At 33.5% G+C, this 12,701-nt stretch overlaps 1 protein-coding gene across 2 annotated transcripts in view; it reads left to right on the top strand.

The window, feature by feature from the left end:
• Grm5 (glutamate metabotropic receptor 5) overlaps positions 1–12,701 on the top strand; it is a 433,207-nt gene that overhangs the window by 304,880 nt on the left and 115,626 nt on the right. The gene's annotated exons all lie outside the window — the stretch shown is intronic.

Raw genomic sequence — 12,701 nt, forward strand, 5'->3', positions numbered from 1 at the left:
TATCAGGGAAGTGCATTTATGGTAGCCTTTCCAATATTGCTTAAAATTGTTAGTTGAGGTCAGTCTTGTAGGTCTCTGGACATTTCTCTTGATTCAGTTTTGTCTTCAAACCTGTAATGGCTCCCTCTTTTATGGTCTTCTCTCTCTCTCTCTCTTCTCTCTCTCTCTCTAACTCTCTCTTTTCTTTCATCGAATTAAAAATTTTTTATTAGTTCATCCATTTGTTGATGAGAGTTTAATATAATTCCATATATTGTCCATTGTAAACATGAGGAGGAACAAAACTTTTCAAGATTTTGATACTAGCTCTTTTGAATAAACTGGTCTTCTTGAATCACATGGTAATAAGAACTTTAAGATTTTAAGAAAACTATATACTTAATGTCTTACACCATTTTGCACAAGGATAAACCCGGTAAATGTTAAACTAAGTGAAGTAAACTGATCTGAGGAGGCCAAAAGCTGTATGATTATACTTAGATGATGTGTCCAAAACCGTCAAACTCAGAAACAGAGAGTAGATTGATGGATACTAGAAGCCAGGATACTAGGGGAAATTGAGAGGTGCTACACAATGAATAAAATGTTTTAGTCTGTGATGGATATTCTGATTATCAACTTGATGGCGTTTAGAATCATCATGAATAAATCTTTTTGCATGTCTATTAGTGGTCTTAATATTTGATATAAAAAGATCACTCTAAATGTGGGTGGTAGAATTCTTTGGAATTGCTTCCCAGGCTCAGTTAAAAGAAGAAAGTGACTTTAGCACAAAACTGATCTCTGCTTTTAAGTTGTGGCTGCAGTGTGTGACAGGTATGTTTCCCATGGTTTCCTGACTTGGTGGAATGTACCCTGTGAACTGTGAAAGGCTTCTTTTCTTCAGTTCTTTATTTTGTCATAGCAGTGAGACAAATCAAAAACAGTCACAAAATAAATTATTACAGCTGGAACATTGAAAACTGGTTAGAAATCAAACTAATGGATCTGTCCTCATGATAAAGTTTTTTTTTTTTTCTAATTTTACTTTTGGTGAATTTCTTTTTATACTTTAGTCACAGTTATGAATTTCTTTATATAGGACTACAAATCATTTATTAAGAAAGGGAAAGCACTCTCAAAAATACTGAGTGATGGGTCAATCTCCCAAAATCTTTTTATAACATTTTATAAGTCATAAAGTGTTATTCCTTTTCATTTCTCTGAAAAAAGTCTTGGACTATTTCTCTTTAAATGTGAGAAGTAAATTGTCAGTGCAGGTAGTTTGTGTGTGTGTGTGTGTGCGTGCGTGCGTGTGTGTGTGTGTGTGTGTGTGTGTGTGTACATGTGTGTGTATATACCTGTGTCTATATGTGCATGTTGAAAACTACAGTGAGTCAGTCTTCTTCTTCCATCTTATTGAGGAAGGGTCTTTTGTTTCTCATGTTGCACTGTGTACTCCTGAAAAGATAGCACATAAACTTCCCAGTTTTGCCACCACTTTCCATCTCATTTTAAAACTGCTAAGATTGCAAATTCATCAGGCTTTTTCACATGTGATCCTGGTATCAAAAAACTAGTTCAGAGTCAAATTTATTTTCTACTGTAATTTCTCTCCATAAAATTTATTTTTGTTTAGCTTCTGCCTTCTGGGGGTTTTAATGTGATCCTTTTTCTATCTTCCCATAACTTTCTTTCCTGCATTTTCCTTCCTTGGAAATTTCTCTATCAACATTTTTTTCAAATATTATTTTTATCCTATTTCCTCTGTCATTTCAATCACTTGTATCTATTACATATTTTCAACATGTTTATGGCCTCTGTTTGCTATCTTCAACATCTAATTGATTTATTCTGGTTATCTTCTACTGTTCTGTATTCAGGATCTCAAAACTTTATTTTGATTGTACTTAATCTGTAAAAAACAAAGTAACACATCTATTGAGCTTTAAATTTTATTTTTGTTTGTGTGACTATATGTGTGTGCGAGAGACAGAGAGATGAGTAGACAGGTAGGCAGATAGATAGATAGATAGATAGATAGATAGATAGATAGATAGATAGATAGATAGATAGACAAAGACTGACAGACAGATATAGTATGCAGATGTATATTGTATTTGCCTGAGCATGCGTATATGGAGATCAGGGGTCAATGAATTTCTTCATCTCTTTTCACCTTATTAGTTGAGAAAAGGTCTCTAATTGAATGTTGGAGCTTGCCATACCAGCTAGTCCCATACTCCAGGACTTTTTGAAGGGGATAAAGATGCTCCCACTGTTTTGCCTTTATGTGGGGGTTGGGATCTAAAGTAAAAATCTTCATTATCTTGCAGTAAGCATTTCACCCACAAAATTATCTCCAAGTGTTCAAGTTCTAAATGCTAATTCTCACATATTTCACTTACTGAAATTATCTTTTCTTTTGCATAAATTATTTCTGTGAAGTAAATTTTCCTAGATTTGTATTTCAGTCTAAATGTATTAACCATGGCTACTTTTAAATTGCTGTTCTAACAATTCAAACACTTAGATTGATAGATTTCTTTGCTTATTTAACTAGCTTTCAATCATTTAGTTTGTTTGTTGGTTTTAACCTAGCCCATTTGTTACTGAATTGTGGATGGTGTGTAAGAAATTTCACAGTGATAATCTGGTGTGATGCCTCACAGGTGCTTCTCCAGAGAGGGTTTTGTGACTTGTTGGCAGCAGTTAGATAAGATTGAGATCAGTATAATACAAGTGCATAACGAGAACATTTCATTTCTTGCCAAATTTTGTCACCATGATGTTGTATCTTTTAATTATATACAAACACACACTCTAACCGGAAAAAAATAAAGCTCACAAATAAAAACCTAGAATGTTTTCTATACCTTTATCTTTTAGAGGTCCATGGTTCCATTTGTTTATTTCTAGTTCCAAAACAATTTAACTACCTCATCCTTTGCTCATCTTAATAACTTTTTTACCCACTATTTTCATCTCTGCTTTTGAAATCTTTAGCAACTACCTACAAAATAACACTGCTTCAAAGAATAAAACAGACAGTATCAAGTATGTGTTTCAAATCTCCAGACTCCTTCTCAGATATTAGCTAGTTAGATTTTGATGTAATGTTAGCACAGAACTTTAAAACAATAGAGAAAAAAAAAAGGATTTCAATGTTCATCCAATGTGAAATCAAGGCTATCGAACACATATCAAAGGAAAAACTCTTACTTTGGTACCCTCTCTTTTTCTCCATCTATATATAGTTCTGGATGACTAGATAGATTCTGATAGTTTAAAGATTTCAAAGAATTCACACAAGCAGCCTAAATGTATTCTGAGGAGGATTTACCTAATTTATCAATGCTATAAATGGTAGTAGATTTCCAGTTTCTAGGATGTGGCTCATATTTTCGGTCTGCTTAGATTATTAGGGTATTTGACATCTCAGTTTTATTGGCAAAAATTGACTTTTCCTGGCTATTTATATTTGTTACACACACACACACTATGTGTGTGTGTGTGTATGTGTGTATGTGTGTGTGTGTGTATATATACCAAACCATATAGTAGTAATTTGGCTGTGACCTTAGTATATGTTATGAATATATTTGTCAGTGGAAAATTTCTTCAGGGTCTATTAAAAATAGAAGAAAGTTCATGTTACATTTAAACAGAAATCAAAATGTCTTGATTTTTCTATTGGCTCTTTCTCTTATAATAAATTTGCCAGCGTATTGAAAAATACAGAGATGGTGTTATAGAAAAAGAGAAAATAAATTATTTATGATAATTATCATTTCACTAAAGAAGAAAATGGTTATGTGTATATGTGTGTGAGTGTAGATACAAAAACTTTTCTTTCAAAATATTTCCCTATTTCATGGAATTAATCTTGTTGCTAAATTGATACACAATTTAAACAATGGTCTCAAAATTTGCATTTCTCAAAAGTGTTATAATCTGATGGGAGTGACACAAAGATTATATAATATACAAACTTATCTTTTCTAAAAGTATGTTCCTCAGCTTCTTGGTAGGAAAGTGCGTAGTGAGAAGACATTTCTGGGGAGATAAGATGACAAGTCAAAAGGGAGAATTTTTGCCAATCTAGAGGAAAACAAACAAACAAAAAAAGGAGCAGGGTGGTGCTCCAGTCATTTTAATAGGTTCATTTATTTTATGTATTGCTATTTCTATGTTCTCATGTGTTTCAAGACAGTCCACACTAAACCATCACTAAACAATCAGAATTATTTAAATCTCCTAAGATTGGATTTCCTCCAATATCTGTAGGATTGGTCTCCCAACAAAATGGAAGTAGAATAGAGGTAGGTGAGGAAAGGTAACTTCCTGCTACTGTGTAAAAAGTGACATAAATTTTTCAGTATAAGGGATATTCATCTATGATGCTGTACTCTCTGAAGATAAGGAAGCCAGGCATGGAACATTACATCCTTTGTTGGGGATAAAACATAAAAAGGGCTGAAATCAACTGATAGACAAGTTTCCCTCATACCTGGAAGCTTTATGAAGAATTTGCTTTCAAGATCATCTCAATTTGGCCTGAACTCAATTTCTTTTTGATGAGAGCTCCAGGTTCTATTTCCTTTCTAGTTATTAGCCAGAGATGTTCTCAAGTCTTGGAAACCACTGGCATTTCATTGCATGTTGCTCTCTCTCTTTTTAAATAAATGGACCTGCAACTCTTTGCTATCACAGCCTTCTCTTGTTTGTTTGGAGAGTTGGTTCCTTCTCATTGCTCATCTGGTTGGATCTTTGACATCCAGAATAAGCTCCCTATTTGAGTAATTTGGGAATTGTAATTACAACTTGAAATTCCCTTTAAATGGCATCTATTTGGATTTATGTTTCAATAAGGAAAATAACTATATGTTAACCAAAGACTAGGAATTCTACAACTCTTCCTGTATATTCCTAACACTCTACTATGATCTCTACACTCTAATTCAGGCTTTTAAATAGTATTTCTAAATAACACTTTTTTTATTTTTTACAAGAGGTCATTGCTTAGGAAGACCTATGAAATAATATCTATGAAATATAAGAAATACTTTAATTTAGCAGTTAGTGACATTAATATTGTGATAGCTACTGTTAATTGTTGACTGTCAAGCCTATGAGACAAATCTCTGGACATGTTTGTGAAGAAATATCAAGATTGGGTCAAACTGGGGGGAAAGAACCCATGTGGTAGTATGACTTCCTGAGTTAGGATCTCTGGTTGAAAAAAAGAAGAAAGTGAGATGAGCATCAGGACTGATTTCTTGATGCTTTCTGGTTGTATGGCCAAACACATGCCTGGCCTAGACATCTTCAAACTATGAGCCAATGTCAATTTTTCTTCTTTCAACTGATAATGTCTGGGTATTTGCTCACAACTATGAGAAAAGTAGCTAAAATTGGGAGGTGGCATCTGATAACTCAGTGCTTCAGAACTTCAGTTTCTTCAGCTGTAAGTTAAACCTTATATGTATTATCTATAAATCCCATAGATTAATAGGCAAGGTCATCGTAAAAATAAACTAACAAGAGACACTTGACAAGCTGCAGGTCACCACTTCTTTGTCATGATGGCTGTGCTGAAAATCCTGCAATCCACTTCTCTCATCCATTGTAAGTCCTATGAAGTGGGAATGACTGAGACTTCCAAAATTCACAGATGATGTAGTTTTGGGGCAATAACCACAAGTTTTTTCAACAATTCTACACTTAAGCTTCTTGTCATAAATAAATAATTCATTACTATTTAGTGTGTATACCTAATTTTTTTGTAATATTTCTATACTTTTCCTTGTTTTCCTCTTTTGTTTAGAAGTTTTAGATTTTCTTAACGCCCAAGTGGAGAAAACAGGAATATTATGAGAAGAATGCTCAATCATCAGTAGACTCCCACTATTAGAATAAATTATCCAAAATATCTTTTAAAGGGTTATTTATAAAAGATTTGGGAAGACGATTATTGCATGTGGGTAGCATATCAGCTTCTGTAATAATTATGTGGGTTGTGAAAGAGTCTCAAAACTAAAGTTGAGTTTCTGTCTAATGAATGTACTCATTACTCTTGATAGTATCAGGTAGAGAAAGGAGTGGATCATGTGGCTGGATATCATTCACTCTTTCAGACATTCCATAAGACATACACAATGTTATTGTTTCGTCATCTGAAAAGTAAGTGGATGTGACACCTGAAAAGAAATCTACATGCTAGTTGTTTATCATTTAAAGCCTTCTCTTCTTTTTTAAAATTTTTTTTATTTTACATACTGATCCCAGTTCCCTCTCCTTTTTTCCCTCTCATCCCATCCCCCCGACATCTCCCCCCACTCCACAGGGTGAGTGATACCTTCCAGGAGGGATCAACAAGAATCTGTCAAGTCATTGGGAGTAGGGACTAGGCCCTCCCTCCTGCCTCTGGACTAAGGGAGTATCTCTCCATGGGGAATGTGCTCCCATAGTCCTTTCCTGCACCAGGAATACATCCTGATTCCACTGTCAGAGGTCCCTTAGACTGCCTAAGCATTCTAACTGAGACTAATGTTCAGGGGGTCTGAGTTGATCCAATGCTGGCTTCCCAAGAATCTGTCTGGGGGGATCCATTAGCTCCCTCTTGTTCAGGTCCACTATCTCTGTGGGTCTCTGTAGCCTGGTCTTGACCCCATTTTCTTATCACTCCTTCCTCTCAGCAACTGGATTTCAGGAATTCATAAAGCCTTATTTTCTAATGAGTTATATTAATCTAACTGGGGGTTCCAACATTTTAACCTAGAGTATAGCAACTATTATATATGTGCTTTATAACCTATCTCCCCAACCCATGATAAGTCACAATAAACAGTCCTTATATGTTTGATATGCATCTGTTATTAGAACTGCCACAAAAAATAAAATATCCCAAAAGTATATATATTGACCTTGAAAAGTTGTAAATAATATAGGCATGTTTAATGTGATAATTTCAACTGATAGAACTATAATATCACCAGTGTTAAAGAGATGTCTGCCTTACTTAATTTTCATTCCATCTGAAACATTTCATGTATTACTTGCATAGTAATAGCTTGGGAAATAAGTGAATTTTGGAAATGGGAAGGAGGTAACTGATATCTCCAAGAGAAATCGAAGTTTTTGTAAATTGCATTCAAACTCAGTCTTTCTCTTTGCTGGATATATTGGATTTTTTTATTTTTTTAATAACCAAATCCATTTAAATGAAAATAAACATTTATAGACAATATTTGGGAATTTGGACGTCATTCTTTCCAAACTACTTCCTGCTGGTAAGGGGCGCTATCATGGGGAATTCAAAGAAGATGCAGAAATCCTGGCTGTAGTCTGCAAGGCTGCTTTGTCCAGCTGTAAAACCCAATGAACCTTAGCAAGTAAGATTGAAAGGAAAGAAAAATACTTTGAACAACTAATAAATGTGTTTGTGTTTTAAGATAAGTGTTATTATAATGAGATCAAAAACTTGAAAAAGAAGAGAAGATTTATGGTTTAAAAAGTTGTTATTAAATCAGGAAATATGTGAGGAATTGAGTGAATGGCACTTCATGCAACAGACATAGAACATTGAAAGCTTTAGAGGTGTGATAGTGCAATGTATATGAGAAGCTAGACCTAATATGCTTTGATCCAGTAGTCAGGATGTGTCAATCTCATTAGAATTAGTTTCATCTGCACAATCAGAACACTGATTCTAGTGAGCAAGAAAACCATATCTCTAGAACTCTACCTTGTCCTTTTCCAAACCCCCAAACTTGGAAATCTTGGTCAGATTTTAACAACTGTTTCTTCTGGAAATAATCTCTCAGGATCAAAGGTGTCTGCATATTTATGCCAGCATTGTATATTTTAACAGTATTTGAAATGACTTTTTAAACTTTGTTTTTCATGATGACATAGTGAGATGCCTCCTAAGAACTCTATTTAGTTATAGGAAAGAAATAAGTTGTAGTGTGAAAGTTCAACTACTGAACTATTATGTGTGATTAGCCTTTGACACAAATATATCAAGAGACTGGAAATGTAAGGCCTAAGAGTTTGGAAACATTTAGAATACTAATTGTTCCAGAAATATTGTTGGGAAGGCAAGAAGACAATGTAATTTTCATTAATTGATGATTCAGAGACTTGAAACCTAATTAGTTGCCTGTTTATGAGTCAATAGGATAAAAAGCAAAGGGTGCTAAATGCCAGTGGACCAATGATGGTGATGCCCATTCAGGAAGTTCAACACAATGAGCTCATGACTCCTTCTGGGTGTGGCCTGGGTTTTAATAACTGACACAAAAGAGGCATTCAAAGTCCATATGGAATCAATGATTTGTAAGGAGTATATCATTGCTTCCCTCACTAAAGACAAGCCAATGTATTTGTTGAGTGCTGTATGTACTTTCTTATTTTTGAGGGAATAATAACAATAATATAAAGCAAATATTGGTTCTAAAACTGAGATAAGAAATTATATTTGAGAAAAAAGTTAAAATTATTTAGCTTTTCTATCTGACATTAGATGATTTGCAATTATTTTTCTTCATTACATTTACATATTCTAGTGAGCATGTATCCGTGTTTTTGCAAAATAAATTATTATAAGGGCTGCAGTGAAAATAATTGTCTGAGTTTATGTGTGTAATATATAATATATAATTATATATTATGTATATTTGCAAATTTATTTATATACATAATTATATATGGAATATAATAAATTATATATAATTTAATGTAACTAATGCTAAAATAATTCTAATGTTGAGGTACTTATAAGGCTAAATTATATAATGGGATTTCTGTAAACAAGAACCTTTTCTAGTAGTTATTTAAAATACCAAAGTTAAAAGTCTGAATTACAGAAATTTTAATTCACTAAGACATGAAATATTGTAGAATGTGTATGTTTTTAAGATGTTTTCAAGTAAGAAATAAGGTAAGAGTTCAACACTTAAGATCATGTGCTGCTTTCAGACCTGAGTTTGGTTCAAAGTTCCCACATCATAGCTCACAAACCACCTATTAATTCACATTAAGGTTATCTGATGCCTTCTTCTAGATGCCACAGGCACCTGCATTGACATGTGTGTATATGCACACACCCTAATACAAACACACACACACACACACACACACACACACACACACACAATTAGAAAGAAAATATATCGTAGGGCAATAAAGGATTTTAAATGTCTACTGAGGAGGTTCTTTGAAAACAAGTGTAAATTCATGGATATTTCCCGGGTTAAACCTTGCTATGTGGATTAAGAATGCTTTTTGTCCTCCTAATAACCAAGTTGCTTTGTTACTACAGGCAAAGCAATGCTAGAAGAAACACTAGAACAAAATCAAGTTAAAAGTATATGTGCATCAATTCCCATTTGTTTTTACTACAGTTTTCTATAAACATGCTACAAATTCTAAATTAGGAGTTGCTGACTTTTTTTAGAGGAAACCCATGTTTAAGTTGTTCCAAGCTTCTGGTCACAATAGTTTCATCAAGTAACCAACAGTTAGCATTGTGTTATGAGTGTTTCTGTTTAACTATATTCTTTCTTAATATGAAATTAATTCACTGTTATAACATGTCCAGGGCAAAGCATTTCAACCATTCCTGAATACAAGTCATGTGATGTATGTGTATTCTATGTAAATCACAGTTTCCCTGTGCTTTGGAACACTACATCACATACAAGTTCTGTCCTTGGAACCATGTTGGAAAGTAAACCCTCCAACAATACCCATATAAATGTGGAAATTCTGGGAAAATACAGTATGAGAAAGAGACTTTGTGAGAACTGACACACATGCCATTCAATCTCAATGGAATATCATGTCAGGATACTCTCATTTTCCTTCTCTGCATATTTGTGCAGAGTCTAACACTCATATTGGTATTGCAATTAAAGTGTAGAAAGTATTGAATTTGCAAATATATTATAGGGAAGGCTGAGATTTAAACCATGGGCTTTGTGCACAGGAAATACTGCTGCTGAGCTATACCCCAGGTCAGAGTTTGTAAATATAGATAATAAAAATCAACAACATATAAGAGAAAAAAATCAACAGTCTCCTGTATATATTAAAAATTGGGGGAAGAAAAAGTGTAATAGATTGTAAGTGATGAGCAAAATTGCCCACTAGTGAGAAGAAAAAGAACTTATTTGGACAGATGGCTAAACAGACAGGCCATAAGTCTGGAAAAGTACCTTAAGTGTGGCATTTCCTTAGGTTTCTCTCATTTTTTCTTTATTGTGGTAAAATATGTATCACTGGAAGCATTAATGAGGCACTGCATATTGAGGACATTCTATCAAAGCAGTAAATTGCACTGGGTAGTAGGAAAGTAATTTTCAGTTTTCCTTAACATGTATTTTATTTTTAAATTATTTTTATTCCTTGTCTGAAATGCTCTGTCATTTTAGACATATCTGAAATCTCATTTGTAACAATCACTATTGTATTCTGCAACTTTCCAGCATAAAATCTTGAAACTTACCTGACTGACATACTTCATAAGTTCAAAAAGAATAAACCTGTTTGGGCTCCTGGTTTTTGAGAATTTTCTGTTTCTTTATTAAGTCTATGTGCTTTGTATTTTCCTATAAGTTGGAAATATCTGGATCACAATGATTTTAAACTTACCCCATGAGCTAAAAAGACTGATGACAAAACATCATCTTCTAATTTGTTAAAACAAGATTTATACCCCAGAAAAACAAAGAATGAAAGAACAAAGCCAAAGATGAGCAAATTAACATTCCTGAGTCCAGATACTTTTCAGCTATGGAAACAAGAGAGTTTATCAAGACCAGCTTTTTGCAAACTCCATTAGATTCAATGAAGGGATTGTGAAGTAAATTGAGCCCATTATCATCTCACATTTTTATATAACATTCATAATCACAGTGTTACATAACAGTGAACTAACATTAAGCAAAGGAACAATTTGAATTCACATTTCCATGGAAAAGGGGACTCTGCTTGACAGACAGAGATTTCTGTCCTGTTTGCAGCTCGCCCATGCAGCTCCTAGGTGCCAGTGAGCCCCAGTCTTTCCCGTCAGCAACAGAGGGAGGGACTGAGTTAAACAAGCCCACTTCACTTCAACTTGTCAGCTTTAAATAACGTCTTCTGTAGCTGAAAATGAGAAACTTCAAAGAAGAGAATTGTGTGAAGTATTCAGATTCAACATTGGGACATCTTTACTGTTCTCCTTTTTGTTCCCCAATCTGCTACAATATATTTTTAAAGTTATTTCTCTGTAAATAACTTTTAATAAGTTATCTTGTCTACATAGCCTTAGAAAAAGAATGGACTCATTCTGTTTGCTTATTTCATTTTCTCCCTTTCTACCATTTTGCCTTAAGAAACATCTCAGAGCATCATGAATAACCTCTGTTATCCACTAATGGTAATCTATGACTTCTGCAGCCACTCCCAATTATCAGTGTTTAAATCAAAATTGATATGGCATGTCATATTTTAAAATACTCATTTTTCTGTTATTTGTTTTCCCAGTACTGGTTTTATAGCCAAATTAGTCCATCAGACGCAAACATATATTCAGGGGAAAATAATATAGGTAATGTAAACAATGAATTATAATATTATGAATCTTTTCCTTCACCATCTACTCAAACTAAACATCTTCCTGCTTCTGCTTGGCATTGGGATGGCACCCCTATGCTCTAACCTTCCACTTGCTCCACATTACTTCTTTACTTATTTAGTGTTAGTTTCAATTGTCAACATTTCACTGAAGTATATATTTCCTGAAAGAAATCTTTCATGTCTTCAAGAAAAGGACAGCATCTCTTGGTACAGAAGACAGACATTGTCAGCTATGTATTCTACTGAACATGAGGATAGTCAAATCCAAGACTCCTAACAGCTACATACTATTTTATTTAAATGTCTTTTCTTGTATTTTATTTCCATTATTGTGTTTCCTTTATTTTCTACATAATCTTAGAACACCTTTCCTCATTAGGTTCTGTTCACTTAAGGTAAGAGCCATGGTGTGATTGTGAATTAAGGGGTATATTCCCTCTCATCAATATCCCATCATTTAATTTCTTGAAGGAAGAAAAATATATAATTTATAACATATGTTTAAATGTACTTGAGAAGTCCCATAGCCTGTCAAGAAGCATATGTACTGTAGTCTATACGTATTTCAGCATTAGAATATAAAAATATCAACATTTTATAAGATGACTATCTGCAAGATATTTTAACCCTAACAATTTTTTATGTAAATAACAATTATATCACACCATAATGTATTTTAATGGATACTGTGTATATTTTGCAAATATTTCCCATCCTTATTTTATTATTCTTTTAATGATTATTGTAATGTATATGAAAAGAGTATATTTAAAGTTGGTTTGATTTAGTTATTAAATATATAGAAAAAGTATTCATGGTAAAATTGTGAAAATTTTAGTGTATTTTACAGCCTGTAAAATTATTTTAAAAATATTTGATTTTCCTCTATAATTCAAAGAATGACTATTGCCTTCTGGCAACTGAAATCCAGATTTTCCATCATGTTATTGCTTGCTTTTTACTTCTAACAAGCTGGTAGGTGACAGTCACCTGTGGCATACAATGCAGGGTCTGTGTGAGTCCTGAAGTAGCCATTTTGCATTAGTATCTCAGATATGAAATTCATTTCCTCTAAGCTGAGTGGATTGTTTTTGTTT

This window comes from Phodopus roborovskii, unplaced genomic scaffold (genome assembly GCF_943737965.1).
Source record: "Phodopus roborovskii unplaced genomic scaffold, PHOROB, whole genome shotgun sequence".
Taxonomy (NCBI): domain Eukaryota; kingdom Metazoa; phylum Chordata; class Mammalia; order Rodentia; family Cricetidae; genus Phodopus; species Phodopus roborovskii.